At 37.8% G+C, this 27348-nt stretch overlaps 1 protein-coding gene across 1 annotated transcript in view; it reads right to left on the bottom strand.

The window, feature by feature from the left end:
* Positions 1-20826: 20826 nt before the first annotated feature.
* Positions 20827-27348, bottom strand: part of LOC145989860 (low choriolytic enzyme-like) — an 88745-nt gene continuing 82223 nt past the window's right edge. The window contains exon 6 of the mRNA XM_083125320.1: positions 20827-20941. The gene's annotated coding sequence lies outside the window, so the exon portion shown is untranslated. The remainder of the gene's footprint in view (positions 20942-27348) is intronic.

Raw genomic sequence — 27348 nt, 5'->3', positions numbered from 1 at the left:
GACCCCCAGCATTGTGGACTATCGCCCGGTAACGCAGTTTCCATTGCAGCAAGCTCCGGTGCAGGACAGGCATAGGAATTCTGTCCCACTCCTCCCTGCAAGCTTTCCATAGACCATCCAGGGTGCGCGGGCGGCGATGTTGAAGACGTCGTTTCAACAGTCCAAATGCGCAAAAATCCATTGGACAGGCATCTGGGCTTCTCACAGGAATGTCTTCAAACGGAATGACACGAATTCCTAATTCCTCTGCCATTTCCTCATAAAAACGTCGTGATGTTCTGGCGGTATGACTCGAAGCCTTGTCCATACGGTTTGCCTCCATTTCATACAATTATGGGATGTCTCTCCGATAGATAGGTGTCAGAATGGAGTGTTGGAAGTATCTGGCATTCACCTTCACGTTTGCGTATCATCAACTTACCCTCATATCCGAATCCCGTCACAACCATAAAGCCAAGAGGGAAACTTTCCCTGCACTGACGAACAAAGTTGCTGCGCCCCTTGCCGTCAATGTCACGGTAAGTGATCTGTATTGTGCTCTACAGTATGTTACGTGTTCAGCAGTGCTCAGTTTTAAACAAACAAACCTCAAGACAAGCGTACGATGTGCACAAATAATCTAGTCAGTGACGGATCGTAACCATACATTCGCAATTATCTCGTATAGGGTTCGTTTGGGACCACATGTTTAATGAGACTTTTTTGCTTCTACTATCGTGTACTTTTCACCGTTTCAGTTTGGCTATCACTTCTGGTACACCCTGTGTACCTATTATCAACACGTTATATTGTATTCAAACAAGTCGATGTCCTGTTCTGATTATAGTGCTACACTAACAGAATTATGTAGATAAAATTCCTGTCCGTGATTACATAGAAAAAACAAGACAATACGATGGAGAATAAAATCCTTGAAATGCTGCTGCATCAATAGCATACGAGATAATTCCTTGTAGTATATACAACGGACTTTCATCACAAGAGAATTTACATTTTGATAATATAGAAATCATACCTTATCGTGTGAATTTCAATGATCTACTGTCCATGAACTCAAAAAGTATTACTGTGAAAACACCTTTTCTTATATTTCTCTTCATATAGTATTTATAAGTACTAACTGAGATAAGAATAGATTAAAAAATAAGAAAGACTGCTTATCCTCTTTCAAATACCGGTAACTTAAAAAGTCGGTTATCTCTAGAATATTCAAGGCCAATTTCATTTAAAAATAGGCCATGTCTCAAACATAAATTTTGATTCCAACAAAAGTATATTGAATGCTTCTTGTAACGAAAAATACTAATTAATAATACCAATGGTTGAAACTGGCTGGAGAAATTGGGATCCCAAACCAATGATCGCGGGTTAAATTTCCTGCTGTGAAAAAAGTTTTAGTAAGTTTTAACTTTTGTGCAAGGGGCCATCTTGAATTAGTCAAATTGCTCAAGGTTGACAGAGTGGCATCAATCGGATCTGAAATGTACATAACATAAGCTTTCAAAGTCAGTGGTCAATCATACCATTTTATGGTATTTGGCACCCGGACTATTAGGTTAGGAGCGTCAGATTAAGAGGTCTTGTCAATTAGTTTCTGTGGCTGTTGGAAGCAGGATGTGCTCCGCAGCGGATACCCAGCCTTAGGCTCTGTCCGAAAGGTATATAATTGAAGTATGGTCTTGACGGAAGTGACGTCACTTAGGGTACAGTTCGAAAGAGTCAAGTTCACGAGGTATCGAGACAACGGTGCAGAGCAAACCGAGTTGCATGCTTGGTCACGTGACAAGTGGACTTGTTGTTCAGTTGTTTGAAATCGCGGAGGTAGAAACCAGCAAGTTGTTGGTTGAAGTTCTTCTAATGTGTGGAAACGTATATATAAGAACATTTTAAAATGCTATATTATTTCTGTGGTGAAAAACAAATGTTCAAAACGTGAAAAACCAACGTGTCCTCGGTTATATCTACTGATGGTATTTGGCGCTGCAGTCGAAGTGCAAATCGAAAGACTTTTCCTTCCAGTCCACGACTTCAAGACCGAACTGCGAGGCTATTCTCGAAGTATGCTCGCTTGAAGTACGGTCTTGCACCTTTCGGACACGGCCTTATTCGATGCGAGAGGTTGACCGCATGCAGAAACGCTGAAATATGGAAGTGACGTGGAAACATTCGATGTTTTGAAAGAGTTGGCCTTCAATGAATAAGTATAATAAGAATTAAATGCATTACTACAGCTTTATTTGGGTGTGTATATGCAACTGTATCAACAGGAAGAAACCACCACTGTTCACACATAGATCAAGAGTAAGTATTAAAGGAATTTAAATATTAGTTAATGGAACAGCTAACATTCTTGTATATCAAGTTTTTTTTATATTGTTTTTTTTTAAATGGCAATAACAGTGCAGGTACGAAATTTCAATAGAACCAGATGTGGAACAGTGAATATTCATGGCTGTCTCTATTTCATTATTATTTATAACAATGATAATTACAATACTATTTCTGCTGCAATTTATTAATCAAGGAACGGATTTATATGTTATGAAGCTGATATCAGTTCTATTTTGTATTATATTTACGCATCTTGGCTTGTAGACTCGAAACACTCAGTTTTCATTTTCCATATTTATACATATATTAAGTTTTGGCTCATATTTTATATATTTTTGAATTCTAACATTCTATTTCCATATTTCAGAATGTATCTCAACATCCATGTTCGCGCAATTACTACAGGTCCCTGTGTGACCGAAAGAGTTGGGCAAATTTCTAGCGAATGGCTAGCAAAGTATGAAGTGACGTTAAACAAATGAAAGTTTAAGACCTTACTTATTCCCTCCAATTGCGGTAATTGCTAGTTATCTGTCATCAGGACAATAATGGGTTTTTCTTTCAATTATACACTTCCCAACTGTTTGTTTTTGCTATTGTAAAACACTTGAAATTCCTGTTTCTTTACAATTGTTGTCGGGTTCAAGCACGGCTCCTGGCTGTTACAAACGATATTTTGGCAACGTTGGAAGAGAGTCCCAAGTCGAGCAGCCCATTGCTAACCCCACCCTCGCTACTAGCTGCGCGGCCGACAGCAGCACCAGAAGCAACGATTTTGTGGCACATGTAAGGGATTCGCTTCTGGTTTCTCTTCAAGGCAGTCACGGTAATAGTTACAATGTCGAGACTGTATTTTATGTAGCTTGTTTAGTGTCTTATATTATCAAAATTTTTACAATTTTAAGTCTATGTTTACCTCCATATTTTGGTGAAAATAACTAAATATGTATTTACATACATATACATACAATTATGTGCCCAAAAAAGAGCTGATTTCTTAGCATCTTCTCCAAACAAATTCGCACACTTGTATGTGTTTGCATGTAGCTATATACACGCACACACATATTATGTATTGATGCACTAGAAAATGTACATGGCAATCATACGTTAGTCTAAGGTCCCGGGGCCAATTATTGCAGATATTCAGCTATCGAAGGTCAACCCTCAATTTAATTATACTTCAATATTTCAGAAGGCGCCGAACTTTAATCCTGTAGAGTGTATCTCTGCCATTTTCTATGCATGTGTCACTAACGTGGTGACGTCAATCCTATGAGTTATTCCCAGGAATGTTTGCACACTAATGTCACGATGAGCATACACAATATGCAGCGTGTCCAGATTTTATTAATTCCACACATGTTGTCCATAAAGACATAAAAAAAAAGATTACATGCAAGTAGAGTAGAGGTTGCTAGTATCAACGTGAAAAACATCTCAATAAATGTCTTCCAAGTACTTAGCAACACTCGATACCATCATGCATTCCAATAAAACAGTAAAATGGCGACGGTGCAGGAAAAGGCAATGTTGATTGATTCATTGAGTTTATTTTGCTTCGCGTTTTGTGCCTCTTGGCTAATTTACGAAGATGGGGATGAGTGATGAAATGATGAAATTGATGAATGGACATTCAGAAACAACCAAGTCCGAGCGGGATACAAACCCGAGACCCTTGGCGTCGCAGCGCGATTTTCTAACCACTCGGCCACGGGGTCTGGCGAAAATGCAATGCGTATGTTGTGGTTGTGGGAAACAAAATCTCCTAATTTCCCTATATTTATTTATGTGGAGTTACGTGAATGTCATCGTCTACAGCAAGGAAGTTACGGACTTGGTGGAATTGAAGCCCATGATCTAGGAGCTGTGACATCAATCAACGTGGATATGATCCGCAACACGTGGATTGAATTCACCAATATACTTCATATTGTGAAAGACACTCAGGGTGCGCATGCAGAGATTTATTAATAATGATAAGTATGTTCACTAAAAATTCTTTGAGAGAATGAATGTCTGTTGTTTGCGAGAAACTTCATAGAGTAAAGATATTTGGATCTGTTATGGGATGAATTCTTTTTGTACACCCTATATTTTTTTCCAGGAAATGAAACTCCTGTGACATTACGTCACTGACGTTTGTCAGATTATTTCAATTTCCTGTTCGTCAGAGCGTATATGGAGTGGAGAGGGAAGTGATAGTGTGGCAAATGTGTGGGTTTTTCATGAAATATTTACGTGTTCTTGCGTAACTGGTGTGAGGTATTATACTTGTCGTCATTTACACAGTAGCAGAGGAGAATAAATGTTTGCGAAAGCCTTATCGCATGACATTGAAGATATTAATGTTTCAGGTTATCATGTACTAGAATATTAAGGTCAAGTCCGCAAGCACTTGGTGGATATTTAGGTCGCAAGGAAAACTATTTGGCGCTTATCTCCTTATTTGCAATTTTGGAGGACCACAACCGAAAGTGTAATTCGAACCATAGGCGTGTCCACGGGGGTCAAGAGGGAGCAGTTAGCCCCTAATACTCACACTTAGAAACTAAGTGCATAAGAAACTTATCACCGTTATTAAACAATATTATGCTCTTAGACACAAATTAAGAATTTTCAAGTTCAAAGCAACTAACGTCGTACTCTAGCAAATTGCTTGTAGTTAAAACTCCACACTTTTTTCGATAGTTGCGTTATCTCTTATGTTTGCAGAATAAATTACCCCCCCCCCCCTTATTCATTGGAAATCTGCAGCGGCGATTTGGTGCTAAAACTGGGATGGTAAACAAGGCATCTACAGTGCGGGGTCAAGACGTAGGGGAGCAACTGCCCCCCCTAAACACCTCTACTGTTACAAATAAATAAATTATTTGTAGTTGCTTTGAATATACTTTGCGAAACTATGTTTATATGTAAATTAATCTCTGAATCACTGAGAAGGTAAATAAAAGAGGGGACCAGAGAAAATCGGTGCCAGGAAAGTTGGAATTCATCTAATACAGTGATTTTTGGTGTGCCCGGACACGCTCTATATACGCCCTTGATTTGTAGCCATCAATACAATAAAACAGTGAGATGAAATGGAAATTTCTTTCCCCGCCAAAGCTCAATCCCCCCCTGGTATTCAGAGGGTCTGCGCACGCCTATGATTCGAACTGGCTTGACGAATAGGGTAACTGCTGTAAACCAGTTGAAGAAAAATTAGCCCTCTGTGAGGGAATTAATGATGAATTTTTAACTCCATTGTCACCATTAATTAATTTTAAGTTAGTAAAAATATAAACAAATAGCGTGTTCGAGGAACTTTATTGTCGCCATTTTTGCTGGCATACATCGTCACTGAAAATTAGCATCAATTGTTTCCTCAATACTAGATATTGTAATCAATGATGCTGTGATCATATCAAATCTATCTGCTATGCATTTACAAGCAACACTGTTTTGCTGATAAAAAGAGACCGGATTCTAAAGGGAATTCATTTTTCTATTTTTCAAGAGGATCATTGAATAAATAATAACAATGTTGATAAATATCTTTCACCAACAAGATTACGTGGTCTTGACTTCCCTTTTTTATCCTTTTCAGCCCAAATTCCCTTTTCATCCCTATTTTAAAAATATTTTTATTTCCGGTCCCTGTATTGAGTAGCTTTATAGCCTCCATTCCCGTTTCCCCCCTTTTTAAAAACCATCTTCCTTCGTCCCTTTATTGACATGATATCAGATATTTTGTACGACTATATTTTCCCTGAACAAAACATACAACAATTATCCATTTGGTGCAGTTTAGAGGAAAGAAAGAACGTTGCAGCGATTGTTGCAACAATGCGATCTGGGCTTTAGTAGTAACAAACGAATTTTAAGCGGCACGTCTGTTGAGTTGAAAGTGCACTTACTGCAAGATTTAGACTTTTATTGTGAAGTTGTTTAGAATAGTTTTGACTTAACTGTGTGACAGTGACGACAGTATTGAGTGTCAGTGAAATGGCCAAGCTATGGAATGCGGTAAGGTGTTTCAAGGAAGATTTCATCGAAACAGATGGTAAGATTGTTCGCTTTACTTTACCTTCAAGAAAATAAATTAAAAAGAACGAGAGTTTTTGTACTCCACTAAAAATCTTATTTTAAATGAAAGCACAGTATTCATATACAAAAAGGAATATATTACATTTCTTGATTTTTTTACTTTACTTCATACAAAATTCAATGTTTCCCTTTTATACATGAAATATATAAATTGTGATTTCATTTAAAATATGTTTAGTAGGGTCCTTTTTATTATCCTTTCTTTGGCAATCATTTTCCCTTTTTTGTCCTTTTTAGAGTAAAATTCTTCCCTTTAAAATACGGTATCTGCTAATAAGGCAATTGTTTACTTACCCCTTCCAAAAAAAATAAAAAATAAAGAGGAAAATTGCTCTCTCACCTCCAAGTCACAACGACCTTTCTCGTCATATGGGAAACTGAGGCATTTACTAATGCTACAACCACGTAGTAATTAGGTCTTACATCCTGAACGAGATATAACTAAACCCTCTCTCCACTACTTTGCAACGACCATTACGTGCTTCCCCGATAGCGTAGTGGAACCGTCGTCGCCTTGTAATTAAGGGGTCCGAGGTTCGATATCCGGTGTAGGGGCGTAGTGGCTCGGATCTCACTTCAAATTGTAGGTCCAGTCCTGACTCCTGACTATCCAATCTCTTCATAAAGTGGACTTGAAACTCAATAACCAGCTGCGAGCAATGGAATGAGAAACAATGTGTGCTCTCATTACACAGGGTGAATCAAAAGTGACGTTACATAGCATGGGCGTCGGCAAGGGGGGGGGGGATTTCCAACCAATTTCCTTTAAATTTATGGCAATTTATAAACGAAGCACTTTATTTCCCTTCATTTTGCGTCATTGTATAAAAATGGTCTTGAGATATCGAATTTGGTACGAAACTTTCATAATTTGCAACACTAAAACTATGCTAATTTGTAACTTTCGCCTTTACGTGCATAATCATAAGATCTGGGTGAAAACCAGGGAGCATTCAGGGGTTGAATTCCTTGACAATCTGCAATGCAAGGTCTAAAGGACAGAAATAGATTGACCTTGGCCAACGACCCGCTGGAAAGCAGACACCTGTCACGGGGAGGAAAGTTCATCTTTATTCTTGAGCGCACTGCAAGGGTGAACTTGTATTTCGAGTATAGTTGTGTTAGTGCACATTTGTGTGTCTGATTTCTGCTCGTTTCTTACAAGTTATTGGCTGTCCGTGTTACACCATGGACAAGCGTAAAAATAGCAAGTTACGCTTGATACCTTTGTTAAAAAAAAATCGGTATCTTCAGAGACAGCTGTTGCAGAAACTGTAGTTTGTCCCGGAAAGCGGGAACTAGAAGATGGACAGGAGGTGACTCAGGTGAGTGGTGATTATGAAAAGCTTCCCAAACTTGATCCAATTTCTTAAGGAAAATAAGTGGACGTTAGCTGTGCTAAAAAGGACATTGGCAATTATGTACACTTAAGTTGTGATCAAGATACGAACTAAACATGAGAACATGTGCATGGATTTTTTTCAGGGAGGGGCAAGGAAGGTATTTTTTCCAGGGGGTGCAAATAAGTCACATTTTCCCCCAAAAGAGTGTAGTTCCCTAAAAAAACATTGCTTAAATTTGAATTTATTGTGTTAATGCAATAATTAACACATATTATTGTGGCTAAAATGAAATTATGTGTGTGAAATACATAATTTTTGGTTGACTTTCATTTTCCAGGGGGGCCACGGCCCCCTTTCCCCTTGCCTCCCATGAGCATGTATGTATATTTCGAGCACGCAAAAATAAAAATAAACAAAGACATATATATAAGTAAACACCGATAGGCCCTCTTGAATTTAATGACAAATTATTGATTTTGGTTTATAAAAAAATACATTTATGAAAAACTTGGTTACTGTAAGACACACGCACTTCAAGTTATACCAGCAAAAAAAAAAGCATGATTTGTTATTGGTGATATATACAATCACGTGCATTGTCTGCTGCTATTACTCTGGTTTCAATTCATGAATCACTTCACTAAACCAGGATTCAAATTTTGTTCTGTCCATTTCTTGCTAATCATCCTTCCCTTTCTTTGCACGGAACAGTAAATATGCGCCTTCAACAAAGACTTCATTGCTGCCAGTGGGTGAAACAATAAACCTCCCCCTTCCCCTCTCCCTTTCTCGTCGGTTTCTCCAGCCCTGGCGGTGGATTTACACGGTGGTATATATAAAAAAATTCCATGTACGCCTCCGCCCCTCCCCTCACCGAGTTAAAGCACGTCTGGTCCAAATAATAAACATGTTTCTTCTCACGGGGTTATCTTTTAAAACGGCGGACATTCTTTTGTCGTCAAACAGCAAACAATCGTTTCCCCTTCCTAAACTCAAACCTCAAATCATTCAACACCCGGGATACAGTTCGTGCGCACATTGACGGCAAATCACCTCACGCCCTGTTTTACTTTGGGCCCATTCCGAAAGTCGCACGAGTTTAACGCGTTAAACGAGTTATGGTAACTGACCGTTCCATAAGTGCTTCCGTGCGTTTCGTGAGTTTCATTATGCTGTCCCAAAAGTCGCGTTTCGTGCAAGAACGAGATTCACCAAACGCACGGGCCAGGATGCTGGTTTGTTCCGTGAAAATCGTCTGCTCCTTGCAGACAAAGCGCGTGCTGATGGATTCAAACTGCACTAGTTCGGAAAATGTATTATAATTTTAACAGATAGCGATATGAAGCAACATGCACAAGATAAGTATGCTTTGACCGTTCTTAGAATGTGATTAAAATGAGTAACAGTGGCCATAATAGAGTTTATTTTTGCCATAAGGACATTCCTTCCGCTGACGCCATGCGGAAACTTTCTCTAAACAAAACGCTGCGCCTGCGCTTTCGCCTAGAGTGTCCCATAAGTCCGTAAAATAACTGGTTTCACCAGATTCACGAGCCCAGTTATTTTCGTTGAATGCGTTCGTTTCGTTAAGACTTTCGGAACGCACCCTTTGATCATGTTGTCGTGAGGAGGATTATGTATTTTAAACAACTTGCTTGATTTGAAGAGCTTTTCCCTTCGGATGAAGCCCACAATAACACTCGCTGAAGAGGAGACATCCATTCAGCCATTCTCGCCGCTGTATAGCACGATTATTAATCACAATAAACATAGGGTTAAAATAGTGGGATGTGCAACACTGGTATCACGGATTCCACGCGCTCTGCAACGTATTTAGTCTTACTCGACTCGCACTTAGGCTTCAGCGATTCCTCAGCGCAATACAAACTCCAGTTGTCGAATCTGTGGATCCAAGTTCGTCTGCACAGTGATTGCAACCGATCAAGTCCACACCTGCTAATGGATGTATTATTTTGTCTGTATTTTACAAATTAAATAACTGTTTTCTTGCAAGTATGAAGTTGTGTCGGAATATAACCAATCTCAGTGGAACTATATTCTGCGCGCACGTTTGGATCTACATATGCGAAAACCTGCTGCAAGGTTAACCTGACGCTTGGCTTAGTAATTGCATGTAGTTTTCAACTGTACATTAATATTTCTCCTGTTTCTTCTCAAATGTTCTCGTTAAAAAATCTGTCTTTCCTACAAAATACTTACTTATTTTAAAGTCCCTTACCCATTTTATACAAATTGTTGTCCAAATGTGTATGATTTTAATAATTGTGTAATAATGGCGAGATACGTATTTTTTTTTAAAAAAATACTTCGTTTGCTGCTGCTCAGTGGCGGCGATTGGGTTCCAAAATCGGGGTGCAAGGTGCCAAAATGGGGGGGGGGTAAAAATAGTATACCTTTGTAGATATGGATTACCATAGCTCAGGAGCAAATGTGGCGAAAAGTTTTGGGGGCAACTGCCCCTTTGCCCCCCTAATCCCCGAGTGCTGCTGCTACTGCTACTAATGTTATACCTGCCGCAAAATTGGTTTGGTATTGAGAGCTGAAGGAACACGCATCACGGTGTTGCCATATCGTGCGGTACGGCACGGTACGCAGTGCAGCCGTCTGACGCTGTGTCGAGGAAAACGTGTTATGAAAAGGAACAACAATGATGAAATGTGTTATTGTTTTTCGAGGAAAACAGAATAACAATGATGACAACAATGATGAATGCGTTATTGTTTTCTCTCTTCATTTTTATCTTCCTTACGACATGAATGAATTAACGAAACGAGCATTGTTTACAGGTTACCTTTTAAACCCATTCTGAAAATATCGAATACATACACTTCAAATAACCATTTCTTTCCGAAGTCGCAGTTAAAGTCTGCAAATCTTTCAATTATACCGCAACTGAAGTGCACAAAAGTTCAGTTGGTGGGACGTCTGACTTTCACGTGGGAGACTCACGGTGGTTTGTGGAACTTTTTCAAATATCCCGAGCGGCTCCAGGGTCGACTCAGCCCAAGTGAGTACCTGGAGCAAAGCTGGGGTAAAGGCGGTCGGTGAAGCACATCACCTCCATAATATGGCAGGTCGAGGTCGAGAATGTGTGGAATCCTAGCTCCACATCCCCATATGACTCCATACTTTACATTATATGCATTTGTTTAAAATATGGCTAAAAGAAAGATAAGACAAGTTAGTTACATCAGATATACATATAACATAATTTAAAATTTTGCTTCGTAATTTCCCTGAGGAATCTACATCGCCATGCAGAAATGTAAAGTTTCTCCATCAGTATTTTGCGTTCATTAATTTTTTTGTATGAAAATCCCAGAGATTTTATGATTGTCCTTAAAGATGTTTCCTTACTTTGAAATGTCCCGAATCTTTCAACGAAACGCGCAGTTCCCCAACAGTGGGATGATCTTTCCTCCTATAATAAAAGTAAATATGGTAACAAGTAGCTTCTTCCTGAAAGGTATCTAAATTTGTCACACATTTACTGATATTCCTCTTCTATCCTGGGTTTCCAATTTTGAAGCCTTGCATTGATTTATTTCCACCACATTACTTTTTTCTTTCCCTATGTTAACAATAGTGTTATTAGACACACCGACAGCAGCAGCAGTCCTGTCCAGAACTTTATTTACAGAAATGATTGGACCTCCCATTGTTTTTCTCTTGGTCAAAATATTTGCGCGCAGAATAAACCATCTCCTGCGTTTAGCCTTTGAGAGGAATTCCTTTACCGAAGGCTTTCTTTCTTTAAGTGAATGGTCTCTTTGGTACATTGTCATCTCGAGTATTGTCTCCTGTGTTTGACATTCTTCTCACAAGCACACGGACACACACAAGCAGAACACAGAAAATTATGTACAAAAAATAATACACTAAAACAACACGCTAGATGCAACAAAGAATACACTAAATTCAGTAAACACTAAACAAACGTATCGGTTAAAACATCACAGCAACGCAACGCAACAAACAATGTAGCCTTGTGAGTAATAAACGCACGTAGAACGAAACTTTCTTTAAAGTTTTTTTTGGCACTTCATTTATTTTTGCATATTTAGCATAATCATGTTATTTTTAAAATTATATTTAATTCAGAGCCAGGCATGTATGGCAAATAAAATATCGAAGTCAACTTTAAGGGAAGAGGGACAATTTCCCCTAGGTCTTTCTCGCTGCGGCCGCTGCCGATCACTGTTGCCAACTTCGCTCTTTTGGAGCCATATCTGACTCTTTGCTGCATTCGTTTGGCTGTGAACTATGGCACACGCCACCTGCCCCACTATGATGCTACCACTGGCCCCGACCCACAAAGGCCAACTTCTGCCATGAGTGTACATTTTGCATGAACTGATATTATTATATTGGCTGCGTCACTCTTACCTCCCCAGCTACCTTTATATAGAGCCGTGGCTAAGGGCAAGATGACAGACAATATTGTTATCCGGGAATCCTTTATTTTCGATTTCATATGAGCATCAGTGGATTATTGAGATGGGTGATGCCGACAAATTTAGGCGGTGAAAATTAAGAATAAATTTGCCATCACTTTAAAGCTAACTGTAATAGAAGCGCCCCCACCCCTCTGACACCTAAAATTACCCTAGGAGGCAATTTATGCAGCCTCGTTAATCTAGCTCATTGGAAGTCATCTTTAGCTCTATTAATGGTTAATTTGAGCTCTTTTATGCACATCATGTTTGGCAACACTGCCAGGATGGCCATAGGCGGCGAGGATAAATGCATTAGGCTTATGGGACCATTATTTTATTCCTTCTCTCGGGAATATCAAACATCCAATGACATAGAAAAGTACATGAAAAGAAAAAAAGACACGTTAACTATGTATTGTAGTAGGAAAAGTCGAAACTCCCTTTATTAGTCGTAACTTGAAGTTGAAGTTGATTTCTCATAAGGAATACATGGGACTCTGTAAATACTTATTAATCATATTTTTCAAACATCGTGTCTAGCTTACTTATCAACAGAAAAACAGTTTCCACTTGCAACATGGAGAAAAATTTCATACTCTCTTGCATACTAATCCCTTTTTTAACCAGCAGTGCCCAATTCGACGATATTGAAATAAATGCACCACGGGTGCGTAATTGTCCGTCTTCGCCTTAAGCCTATACATAGAAATCAAGAATAGCGAGCGTCTCCCGAATAATGCAAGGTTCTCAATTTTTTACTACTCAGGAAATTCTTCGTTTACTTACTTCATTTCTTTAATAGACATTTCATCCTGAAGTATCGATACACTTTACACAAGTATATTATACTTATGGAGTTCAAGTTCAGTTCAGTTAATTTTAGAGCCTCGTTCTTACATATACCTGGTTTTGATTTCTGTAGCATTTCATATAAAGATTAAATATTAAGCAATACGTCCAACTATAAGCATTCATAGTAGATAGGTAAAAATTATCTAAATCATGGAAACGGGACATCTTGGCAAGCAAGCATCTAAGATTGTTAAGATAGTAAATCAACGAAGTCCCACCTTCCCCTTACCGCCCCTCTGAAGAATCACATATTGCGCTCTGGATAAGCGTTCATTTTCAGTTTATTAGATACTTACACAAGCACATTCTACAATCTGCACAAAATGTTGAACATTACACAGTGTCTGGCAGCGGCTAAGGCTGAACGGTCTTTTTCTGCAATTAGACATATCAAACCATTGTTAAGGTCAACCATTGGGCAAGACAGATTTTCATCCTTAGCGCTGTTGAACATAGAAAGGGTAAGTGTAGTGGACGGACAAAAAATTATTCGGTATTTATACAGATGAGCAAGAAAGCACTTGTATTAAAATTTTAGATAAGACAATTATGAAATTGCTGTAATATCTTAGCTTTTTCATGGATATAATTGCAAAGAAAAATTAGGAAAATGCAAAGTTTCGTTTGGGAGAAATTAAGGAAATTTTGATTTTTACTACTCCATTGCCTATGTGGATTGTTGCTTTTAAATGGTTTCAGCATTATAATTTGTTCATTAGCATTAACCCATTAATATTTTGTGTAGTTCTAAAGAAGAAATGTGTTGTTAATTAATTTGCAGCCACCAATAATGGTAGGGCTATATTCATTCCTTTCATAAAAGTGACACTCAACATCAACACAATTCCCAAGGAGAAATGTACGTGATGATCGTAATGGATAAAAGCATGAATAATTTTAGCCCCAGTTAGCCCCCAAGTGAACGGAGGGAACTACAGTCCGGCTGTCTTTGCCGAAAACATGGAATGAAGTACGCATACGCCAACTGGACTTGTTCAATGTCAATATAGGGGTGACGGCAGAAATCACAGACCTCTAATTACAGACTGAAAACGATGAACTTTTGTTTGAAGCCGTGCCCAATCCTGGGTCTAGAAATATGGGGGAGATGCACATTAGAGCTTGTTAAGTTTTCATTTTTAGGAAGAAATTATTTGTACTCACTTGTGGAGTGTAATACGTAGAGTTATAAACTTAAATATTGCAATCGTGTGTGGTGCAATGACTCACAATCTTCAAAATTGTTGTTTCAAGTAGAAATATGATTGTATGCTCACCGCCATGATAGTAACCCCCTCTCAACGAAATGTTTGGCTTAAAGTTGACCCATATAAAAAGGCTTACGTTTCCGGTCTTGTATCTGGAGATATGTGGCAGCAATGGCATTTTGGGAAGGTAAGGAGTCCGTGAAAATCGTTTGGTGTGGAAACATTAATGAAATAAGTAGAGATATGTTTCAAATTATGGAAGGGTTCAGAATGAAAAAAAATCTATAAACGAAACATCACAGCGTAGCTTGGCTGGTGCTTCTACCCGCTTCCCCTCTAGCGTTTTAAGTAGACCTTTCACGCCAGGGATCCCGGGTTCGAATCTTGGCCTGGGCATGGATGTTCGTTGAGTGTCCATTCATCAATTTCATCATATCATCACTCATCCTCATCTTCGCAAATTAGCCAAACGTGGCACAAAAAGCGAGTAAAATAAAGCAAATCAATCAACCAATCAATAAATAGACCTTTCCAGCTAGTTTTGTCTTCCCTGGCAGGACTGTACTCCTATGCCTACTACGCAGTTCACAATTCCACCAACAGATGTCAGTGGAATGCAGCCACTGCGATGAAGAATAGTTTGTATCTCTCAAGGTGGAACTGATAAATATCATGTGAAACAATTATTTTGATGCTTTTCAATGTAAAACACTATATCGCAAAAACCCTAAAGTTGTAATCTGGGCCCCGGTCTGTTCATTATGAATTTCATATTATATATGCAGTTCAAAAGCGTTACAGTAACATACAATTTTGCAGACTTCGTGTAACACACGCATGCACAAACACACATGGCCGTACACAAAAAAAAATGATGAAAGTTAATCCACAATTGTTTCTACACTTAACAGTATTATACAGGACGTTTCAAAATTCCTTTAAATCACTCCCGGTAAAATGGAAATGAGTTAGGCTGTGTACAAATGGTCGTGATAGAAACAAGTTAGGCCTAGAGAGAGCCACCATATTGATGTGTTCAAAGCGTACGTCCATCATATTAGTGGCCGCCATATTGAATTTAACTCAAAGTTTTAAATAGGAAGGGGGTGATGTGATATATCAAATCAGGCTAGATTTTCACGAGAAATGCAACGGTGAAGGATTTTGCAAGCTTTAAATTCAGCATTTCTATTTATTTAAGGATTTATTTATGATAATATACACAACTATATCTTCAGCGCACTTGAATGTACGAAGGCTATTCGGAAACCAACTTCCGAATGGCTATAAAGAAAACACAAAATGAGGGATGCATTATGGGTTGAGTTCAAAAGATACAGTAATAGACACTATTTTTCTTCATAGTCACCACGCACATTCAAACATCTGCCGTACCGTGGTACAGTGGCTCTCAAAAGTTTTAGGACAACAACATTTTAAACTAGGCAACCCAACTTACCCAAGGATTTGTTGGGTTGCGTGTAGAGTTAGGCTAAATTTCAGGGTTGCCTCATGCACAATAGATATTTATAAAATACGCGAAAGAAAGAAATCCAAGTATTATTGTATAAAACTAGAAAAAATATCAGTATTACATTTCTTGCAAATGAGAAATACTTTCTGAAAGAAAGAAAATCTATTTTCTGGTATTTCATAGCTGATGAGACTACACAAAGGAAAAGATGAGAGATGAAACAGAAGGAGACAACAGAGAGGAGAAGAGGGAAAGCAAAAGGAAAAGCAAAGGAGGGAAGAAAATGAAGGACAGAAGTGGATAGGAGAAGTAATGAGGAGAAAGGCAAAAGATGCGAGAAGAGATGAGGAAATTGGAGCAAAGAGGAGAGAAGAGAGGAAGGCAATCAGGATGAGAGAAGAGGAGTTTGAAGAGAAGAGAAGGAGACGAGAAGAGGGGAGTGGAGAATAGAGTGAAAGAGAGAAGAAGAGAAGAACGAAAAGAAGAGGAGGAGAGTGCAGTAGAGTCGGAAATATAAGACAAGAGAGGAGATAAGAGGATTCGAGAAGAGTGGGATGGAGACAAGAGGGGAGAAATGGAGGAAGGGCGATATGAGATAAAGGAGGGGAGAGAAGAAGGAGAAGGAGAAGAGAAGAACAGAAAAGACTGGAGACGAGAGGAGGGAAGATGTAGTTGCAGAAAATATCGTCTCGGCGTCAAGAATTGATACATTGATCAAATTATCGACATGAAACATTCAATAACATTTTAAAATGTATTGGAGAATGTATTAGATGTGTGCGAAATGCCTTTTGGTTGGGTCAGAGCAAGATAAAATCTTCCACGTAAGATCTTTGATTTTACCTGCGATTATACCACTAAAAGCATGAATGTAATTTTAATATTGATAAGAATTATCCAATTTTTCTCCACTTCTCGGTTCGTTGAAATGGAGATTTTGTTATTTCCCCTCCCCGCAATCGTTAATTCCAAACTGAATCATTCTGTTTCACACGGCGTGGACAATGAGCACAATGGGATATGTCTAAAACGTGTGAAAATTTTCTGCCACCGGAGGGGTTTGAACTCACGACCGTGAGGTTGACGATCCTTAACGTTATCCACTACCCTACAAGCTTGCGCTCCTGAAAGCAGGTAGAAGCAGCTGACGAATGTGAAATGTAGATCAAACTCTCGTCCTACATGTAATGTGCAAAGAATACTTGTTTATAACAAAGAAAACGATGGTACTATGAATTGGCAAAAACATTGAATGGAGAATTGCACATGATGAAAATTGTTCATTCGATATTTAAGGAGGTATCCCTGCATTGAACTCGAGTGGGAAAAGAGATAAAATTAGTATGTCCTGAATTACCACAAACATAAATAGTTATTTCATTAATATTTGTCAATGCCTTTGAAGGAGTACACAATTATCGTTAGAGTATCATAATTCACGATCTTATACATGAAAATATTCCTTTGAACGTGTGTGAATTCATTTATTTGTTTATATATTTTTAGCAAATTCCTGATGCAGAACAATGTAGCCACCGTACACTGGTATTACAAATAATCTTACCATGTTCTTGTTTAATAGAAGGAATTTTATTATTATTATTATTATTATAAAGAAAGAACACCTCGTATTAAGGGTCAAACTTGGGACAGCTTACAATGCTATCAAGAACTCTGAATAATACACTACACCCTTGGTTTCCCTTGGAGCAATATATCTTAATTATTCTGTAGCCTCAATATTGTAAACTTTATCCTGCAAGAAAAAAAGTTTAATACTCTCATATAGCTCTTTACTTATATAATTATTTTATACACATACATTTGAAATTGAACTCTGAATTTCTTTCTTCGTATTAGTATATCTAAACTTGTGGATATTTTATATGCAATTTTAGTGGAGTTACATGAACATCTACGAAATAATTCCTTATAACTTGGAATCTAGTAAATATATACTATCAAGTCTTGAAACGAATTTAGACCATTAATTTTTGGCAACAGAATTATGTATGATCAGTCATTCATTGCTGAAGCAAACGTTTTAATACTCTCTGGAAGTTTCATTCTGAGATAAGCTTGTTTACTTGCTACATGTATGTGAACTACACTCTGCCCCACTTATCTCTGGAGCAGGTGAACGAAAACAAGTATCTGAGCAGCGATGAACAAGTTAGAGGAACGGGATTGCGTGGAGGGAGAAAAGCCACAGCAGTTACCAACCATCCCATCAACGTGTACGGTTTCGCTCTGTCCACTCGACCCCCCCCCCCTTTCCCCCTCTCCTTCTCTTCCACTATGCGCGGCTTTGCACCAGAGAGCCTCGTTCAGGGTATAGTTAACTGATTTCGCAAAGAGTATCTCTGTGTGCCACACATTTAATTGTTACTCACATGAAAAAAAATATTGTCAATTCGCATTCAGGGGGTAGTTTCACAGTTACAAACTATTTTGGCCTTGATGAGAAGTTTAGTGTAAATAGACATTTTGTTTATAATTTTGAAATTGAGGTCTAAGGTTTAAATCCTCATATTTAGGGCTTGAACTCGTCACCTAAGAGGCTGAAGACCCGTCCTGTTCTTTGTGCGTGACCTTCTATATATTTTTTAAAAATTCATTATTCATCCTCATCATCGCGATTAGCGAAAAGTAAAATAAGAGAAGACCTCCTCCGTGACCGTGCGGTCTAAGGCACTGTGCTTTGGACTCCGACTGCGAGACTGCATGTGTTCGAGTCCGCCTGGGTTCAGTCACTATGTTTTCGGCCTGCGTATAGGATCGGTGGCAACCCACCATCCTAAAGAAATTGGGGAGCTACGGGTGAGTAGCGTAAACCCGGTCTCGGAAATCTCCTATGGGGGATGTTCTTGGGTAAACGAAAAATAATCGATCAGACAATTCGATTATCGAAGACGATAAAAGAATTTCCGGTTTGACCAAGTTTCCAATATAAGCAAATGGAATACAGATTGTCTTCGAGCTTACTTTGTTAAAAAGGAGCGGATACAATATGAATAACTTGTAATTTTTAAGTGACATAGAGAAACAAAAATACCTCGAAGAAATGGTCAGTTCCCGGAGCCTTGGTTGAAGATTTATGGAACAATAGTAATCTTCTCGGAGACAATGTTGATCCTCTACCAAAGGTTTCGTTTGTATATTAAACAAGAAAGTTCATTCGCTTATAGATTAAAATATTTTTTACAATAAAAATGAAATAAATAAGAATAAATTCTTAAAGGTAAAAAGAAGATTAAATACACCAACGCAAAACAAAGATATTCTACATAATAGTTATAAAGTGCACATTTAATTTCTCATTAGTAAAACTACAGATCAATTTTTACATAAACGAGTATTTTAAGTTGGTTCTAATTTTTTCATTTATCATTCTTCATAATTATCATTCCAATTAATCATTAACATATATATGTGCCTTGCATTCACGAAAACGAAAAAAAGGGGCACTTCTACGCATACTATGCAGGTAGTTTACTAAAATTTAGTAAAAAAAAAAATTGACACACGTTCAAAGGGATATTTTCATGAATATCATATATCATGAATTATGATACTCTAACGATAATTGTGTACTCCTTCAAAGGCATTGACAAATATTAATGAAATAACTATTTATGTTTGTGGTAATTCAGGACATACTAATTTTATCTCTTTTCCCACTCGAGTTCAATGCAGGGATACCTCCTTAAATATCGAATGAACAATTTTCATCATGTGCAATTCTCCATTCAATGTTTTTGCCAATTCATAGTACCATCGTTTTCTTTGTTATAAACAAGTATTCTTTGCACATTACATGTAGGACGAGAGTTTGATCTACATTTCACATTCGTCAGCTGCTTCTACCTGCTTTCAGGAGCGCAAGCTTGTAGGGTAGTGGATAACGTTAAGGATCGTCAACCTCACGGTCGTGAGTTCAAACCCCTCCGGTGGCAGAAAATTTTCACACGTTTTAGACATATCCCATTGTGCTCATTGTCCACGCCGTGTGAAACAGAATGATTCAGTTTGGAATTAACGATTGCGGGGAGGGGAAATAACAAAATCTCCATTTCAACGAACCGAGAAGTGGAGAAAAATTGGATAATTCTTATCAATATTAAAATTACATTCATGCTTTTAGTGGTATAATCGCAGGTAAAATCAAAGATCTTACGTGGAAGATTTTATCTTGCTCTGACCCAACCAAAAGGCATTTCGCACACATCTAATACATTCTCCAATACATTTTAAAATGTTATTGAATGTTTCATGTCGATAATTTGATCAATGTATCAATTCTTGACGCCGAGACGATATTTTCTGCAACTACATCTTCCCTCCTCTCGTCTCCAGTCTTTTCTGTTCTTCTCTTCTCCTTCTCCTTCTTCTCTCCCCTCCTTTATCTCATATCGCCCTCCCTCCATTTCTCCCCTCTTGTCTCCTTCCCAATCTTCTCGAATCCTCTTATCTCCTCTCTTGTCTTATATTTCCGACTCTACTGCACTCTCCTCCTCTTCTTTTCGTTCTTCTCTTCTTCTCTCTTTCACTCTATTCTCCACTCCCCTCTTCTCGTCTCCTTCTCTTCTCTTCAAACTCCTCTTCTCTCATCCTGATTGCCTTCCTCTCTTCTCTCCTCTTTGCTCCAATTTCCTCATCTCTTCTCGCATCTTTTGCCTTTCTCCTCATTACTTCTCCTATCCACTTCTGTCCTTCATTTTCTTCCCTCCTTTGCTTTTCCTTTTGCTTTCCCTCTTCTCCTCTCTGTTGTCTCCTTCTGTTTCATCTCTCATCTTTTCCTCTGTGTAGTCTCATCAGCTATAAAATACCAGAAAATAGATTTTCTTTCTTTCAGAAAGTATTTCTCATTTGCAAGAAATGTAATACTGATATTTTTTCTAGTTTTATACAATAATACTTGGATTTCTTTCTTTCGCGTAATTTATAAATATATATTGTGCATGTGGCAACCCTTAAATTTAGCCTAACTCTACACGCAACCCAACAAATCCTTGGGTAAGTTGGGTTGCTTTGTTTAAAATGTCGTTGTCCTAAAACTTTTGAGAGCCACTGTACAAGCTTCTGCAGTCCGTCATCACTCATCATAGAATGACGCCGCCTATGTCAAGCCCGTAGCCAGAATTTCATTTCGGGTGTTGGGGGGCTCATCCCTTATCAGCACGGTCGCTAGAAATATTTGTAGAGAGTGTCAGGCCATAGATAAAACTTGATTAGTACAAATAATAATGACAATAATAATTGAGGACTAAGAGTGGTAAACGTTGTAAGTGCCAAAAGCGAAAGTGTTGGGAAATCGCATCGTTCAGCACATCAGCCCGTAAGAACGTTCACACTAGTGACCTCTTTAAACGCCCTTTGAACTACTTAGAGGGCTACCAGCTACATTTCACGTTTACCAAATTATAAAGCATGGCACATTTCACAGTTTGACGTGGAAAAAGGTGTTTGAATTATTGTGGCACTTACAGCGTTTACCAATTTTAGTCTTCAATTATTGTTAATTTACAATAATAACTATTATAAATTATTAAAAATATACTAATTTCAATCCAAATTGATTGTTATTAGCCTATTACATAAATGGAGAGACTTTGCTACTTGACCCACCGTATCAGTGAATATCTAACAGAATTGTTGTCCACTATTTTTCTTATATTTTGTACAGTTAGTGTACTGAAAATCATAATTATTGTATTTTGTTAGCTAATAACTTTTACACAATCACTCAAAAAAGGGCTTTAACAGTTAGTGGTAAATTTTACGGCTCCGTGGTCATCTAACACACCCTCGATTTCGCAAGGAAATTTTATTTTTCTTATGAAGATTATGTGTTGCTAAGTGTGAAGAAAGAAATTCTGGCGCGCGGAAAGTAATTTTTGGAGTTCTACGGCTTCGCAACTTACATTTTTTAATATTTAAATTCCTTACCTACGTAACGTTCATACGATTTTCCAGGGCTTCCATCATGGCTGTGCATCATGGATGCACAGGCGCACGTCTACATATTATTTTTTTCTTCTTATGATTGACTTGTGGAATGGGATAATTTGCAATATGTTATTGTGATTTATTGGTGGGTGGAATGGGATAATTTGCGATATGTTATTGTGATGTATTGGCGGGTGGAAATTTCAGACATTACATTTGATTTGTAATCCTCAGCGTGTGTGTATATACTTTATCCCGTGGAACATAGTTTACATTTTTTTTTTTTTGGCAACTGCAGGCCGTAAAGGGGAGGGTTGTATTTTCTGAATGACTTGTGGGAAGGGATAATTTGCGACTTCTTATTTTTATGATGGAACGGAAGAAGAGGGTAGTATTCTGTGGAAAAGAACAAGAAAGGCTATTGACATACGACTATTCTCTTTTGGACTTTGAAATTTAATTTCGACCCGCAATTCAGTGACTGGCCTTGGATGAAAGAGGTAAGTTACCTTCTGATGTTATATTTTAGCCTTAATTTTTTTTGTACCTTCATGTGTCAGTGCGGAAAATAGTGCTAGGGGCAGGTCGTTCGGCCAGTTTCTAACATGCCTTCCAAAATAACTCTATAGAGACAGGCGTTGCCGCGATAGCAGGTTAATTACCCCAGGGGCGGAGCCCGGAATCGGCGTGAAATTTTGACAGCGATTTTCGTATAGGTGCTCCGAAACTAACATGGGCGCAAGTAAACTTCCACCTCCCAACTTCAAACGGCTATATCTCAACTATAAACTTCTGTACAGTACTAAATACTTCTTTCCGCGCTCCAGAATTTCTTTCTTCACACTTAGCAACGCATAAGTTTCAAAAGAAAAAAATCCTTGCGATATCGAGGCTGGGTTAGATGACCACGGACCCAATTTCATAAAGTTTATGTTCTGTGACCTCTTACAAAGAATAACAATTAAATTAGATATTTGTAGGATTTCGGAGAGCTTCAGCCCCCTTAGCACTCCCCCTGGCTACGTGCCTGCCCGTAGCCAGGATTTTTTAGAGGGAGGGGCCAGATCCGAAAATATGTGTGTGTGTGTGGGGGGGGGGGGGTGCATAGTTGTCTAGCTTTCGTTTCTGGTAATGGTTTAATCGGAACAAATATCAGATTTGGCACCACAAACTGAATGACCTAGCTACGTCCCTGTTTCTGTTCCAAGTGTTCAAGTATTTTTTATTATTATTATTAATGTATATCTATTTTGTTGTAGCTTTTCAGCTACGTACCAGTTACATTTGTTTTACATTTCATAATTTTACAATTTCATAATTTTATAATACAATATTTTCTCTCACAATATAGTTGTTAAGTACATATATTATTTTCTTAGTTGGGTTCCTCAAAAGTATTGACAAGGCATATGCGCCATTATATCCTCCTCCTTTTAGATCTCTTATGAAATAGTTACGCGTATTAGTTACATTAAGATGACATTCAAATATAATGTGATGAGGTGTTCCTTCAGTTGCACCACACTGACAGATTGGGGATTGTATAATCTTCCTAGTGTACAAGTCTTTAGGGACTAGGGTGTAATTTAGCCGACATCTAAGCAGGGGCGGCGCCAGAAATTTTTCACCGGGTGGACAGATGCTGTATATTGATAGATTAAGGTAGGCAGGTAAAAATTTAAGGCCATGTACTCCCGATTTCCCTTTACTTTTCATATTTTCTTTCTTACTCTTTAATGGGTTCTTATATCTTTCTCCCCTTCACTCTCTCGTTCCATTCTTCTTTGTCTCGGATGGACATAATTATTTCAATGAAGTTTTTGTGTGCTTCAGCCATACGTTCTAATCACCATGGGCGTCTCCAGAAATTTTTGCGGGGGGAGGGTGGACAAATGATAAAAATTGAATAGCAGAAAAAAATAACAATGAGTATTATTACCACGGCTAAAAATGTCATTATACATTAATAAATATTATAAACTAATAAAAACAAATTTTATTCGAAATGATAATAATAATAATTATTATTATTATATAAATGTGGAGACTCGATCCACCAAACGAATGATACCAGCACAACTATTTTCCATTATTTCTTTTACATTTGATGCAGTTAATATCTGAAATGCATTTTCATATTAACTTTTGCACGTCTCGTTAAAAAAAAGGCTACAAATGTAAAGGGGATTTTTTTTCATAAAGTTTGTTGTGTGACCTCTCGCCTACAACTGTAATTATTAGAATTTTGAAAACTGTGAAACCATTTGTTCTTTTGGATGAAATGGTAGAATATAACCTTGTTCCCGTATTTGTTAGCTTAATAATTTCCATCCAATGCATTTTTACGTTCATTATTCTGTTCAAATACTAACTAAATGAACTTGATTTCTGTTCTTAACAATAAAAGTAACAAACTTTCGGCTTTTTTATATATTTTAATGAACGTCTCAATTTTCATGGGGATCCACTGACTCCCCCTCCCGATGCCCATGCTAATCACATTCTTTCATTCATGTCAATATAGTGAAATAAATGTGTATCGGTTGCATCACATTTTGACCTTCAAGTGCAAAAAATATAAGGCGCATACTCAATTTTATATATATGGCGACAGTGATAGAAAGTGTGATGGTAGACAATGGTGAAGAATTAAATTACTTTCTCGTAATTTAAATCCATATTCCTGATCATTTTATTTTTGACTAAAACGTGGAGGTTAATAATTACTTTTCTTGGCTTACAAAGTTATTGCAACTAACAAATGTATCTGAATGTATATTTGTAGTAACGGCGATCGGGTGCCAAAACTTGGGGGCAAGAACAGTTTACTTTTTTGGTAGAAACGTTTTAGCATTAAGAGGCCATAGTGCGGGTTCAACAAGTGGCAAAATGTGGTGGGGGAACTTTCCCCCTTGCTCCTCCTAATCGCCGCCACTGAATATTTGGATTAAAATTAATGTCTTATTGGAAATGAGACACACATGCGCGAGGAAAACAACAATTCTTTCTCCATTCTGCATAATTCATCTCTTTTTTACAGATGACTTGGATTGTATGGCGCTACCTTTTCAAATATCAACCTCTATCCTGCCCAGTATACCCTGGAAATTTAATCTTGCAGGTGAACGAGTCTCTGGCGCCTGGAACCACAGTCAAAATAACAATTTGTGGGGTGGTTGTATTTTCAATGTCTGTGTGTATTTGTTTTCGCCATTCGTCACTTTCACCTAATCAACATTGAACCTCATCGTCGCCATTAGGCAAATTAGCAGAAAAGTGACTTCACATAGAACAAATCAGTCGAATCAGAAACAACCTACTCTTCCAAAAGTGGTTTCATTAGTTCATACCCCTTCGAAATTTGAGGTAATAGTTTCAAATTCACATGCTTCATTCTTGGATCAAGGCAGTTATCTCCGTGAACAGTAACGTTGTTTTCCGAAAGTCTCAAATATTTCTCTGGCTATACACCCTCTTAAATGAACGCATCTTCTGTTGTGATAAAATGACACGTTTCCTGTGAGTTCTTTCTGTATATCTTTTTTCTCCAATGGCATAACGTTGTCGTCTTATAATGAAGAGGTTCTGGTTTCTTGCCCCCACCCCTCTGGTGAAAGTACAATGCTCACTGCTTCAGACTTCACTTTAAACTATAGGTTTAGTCCCGATTAGCCTATCTGAGCCTAAAAGTGGATTTAAAAACAAACGAACAAAATATTCTAATGTATAGTTCGTGTAATATCTCTTTTCTTTAGTTCATCTGTATCTACAGATTCTGTTGACTTTTCAGCTGAACGTCTGATGCTTCTAAAGTTTAAACCGTTCTCATCGTGATTGATTAGTTCTCTGATGCCCTCAAAACAAAGCTTTCCTACTAACCCCTTTCTTCTTTTAATTCTACCTAAGTTAATCACAAGAAAAATCGCATCATTACGTAACGATAGTCGATAATTATCAATTCAATAATTCTGTAGCTTTTTCCAAACGCACATAACTGTTACATCAAAATTTATACACCTTGGTATTGTAGGGATTATTGTGATTACTTCTTATTAGTATTTATTAGTAGAACAAATACAAAGTTGTTGAGTTGAGTTGATTTGGTGTTTTAAGTCCACTTTATGCACAGTAAGGCTAATCGGGACTGGACCTACAGTTTAAAGTGGGATCCGAACCACTTGTGCCTCCACCGGGTATCAAACCCGGGACCCCTTAATTGCAAGGCGACGACTCTACCACTGCGCCATTGGGAAGCCTTACAAAGTTGTTGTTTGTATATCAACGTAGATATATAAAGATGACATGTATGTAAAAATTGTAATGAAATATAGAAAGAAACACTTCTGGAATTTCAATGTTGACCGAATTAAAAAGTCGAAATAATTTATTGTGTTGCTGGAGGAAGCAACGCTAAGACTGTTTTTTTATTAGTTTATTTAGAGATTATTTTAATCATTGCGAAGGCCGGAATTTATACATGTGAAGGCCCGGAGCTTACAACACCAAGGCCCCACCCCAATCCCTTACACAGTTTCAGTTATAACTTTTCGCTAAGCTGCACGAGGTGGTTAGTTATACGTATTTCTACATTTTTTTCATCACATCCGAAGGACCTCCTATTTTTCTTTATGCAGTACTTCTCCAATCAGTTTTTCCCAGCGAAGGCCCAAAGCTGAAGTCCTCAAGTTGAACCTAAATCCTGATCTCATCTTGCAAAATTTTGCATATTATAAGCCTACTAGCTGCTTCAAATCATAGAAGTATTCAATTGATGTCAGTTTATTTTGTTTCAAGTTTACTAGTATTTCTTTTTGATTTCTAATGACAAAGTTAAGACAGCTTTTTATGGGATGATGATGATATGTGAACATTTCTAGTATAATATTCATGAGTAAAATATGCATGTAATGAACACAAGAATACACTTATTTATTGAAACATTCACATATCCCCAAGTATATGTATTTAGTGAATTTGATTGGGTGGGCACAGGATTTTTTTGATGGGCGCTTGGCCAACCGTGCCCACCCCTGTCGCCGTCCCTGCATCAAAGAAGGCTTGTTATAGAGTTTCTTGAAAGGTTAATTAATGTCTTGATACTAAGGTTTTTTTAGGTATAAGTGGTTGAATTGAATAATATTTTTTCCCATTAGTCTTCCCTGTATCTGACCATTGTTTCTGCCAACTTTTCAACAATTCTGTTTTAGTATGCGACTCTAGCGCTTTTGCATAAAATTTAATCCGAAGCGATCGGTGACTTGGTGTTTCAGTTTCAGTGTCTACCACCTATACATCGTGGCTGTTTTAATAAAATGTTTAAGGTATAACAATTATTTCGAGTTTGCCGTAGTTATTGTTGACCATAGAAACGGATGTTGCTAGAGAACTTAAAAGAAAGGTTATTTTCAGTTCGAAAACTACGGTGAGTGAGTTATACTTGAATTTTAGTCAGAATTTATTACAGAGGCAAGGTAGGAATTTTCGTGGAATGACGAGAAACAATAATTTATCAATTATGTTTATAAATGTAAAAATGACAAAAGTGTAGCTATTGGATTCGTTTATATAAACCATATAACTCACTATCTTGAAGCGGACATTACTCACAATGTTAATGAAGGTATTTGAGCCAAAGGTGGGCATAG

The sequence above is a fragment of the Lepisma saccharinum genome, chromosome 7 (assembly GCF_977018435.1).
Source record: "Lepisma saccharinum chromosome 7, izLepSacc3.1, whole genome shotgun sequence".
Lineage (NCBI taxonomy): Eukaryota > Metazoa > Arthropoda > Insecta > Zygentoma > Lepismatidae > Lepisma > Lepisma saccharinum.
Note: the sequence above shows the minus strand (reverse complement) of the source record. Positions and strands in the feature narration are given on the sequence as shown.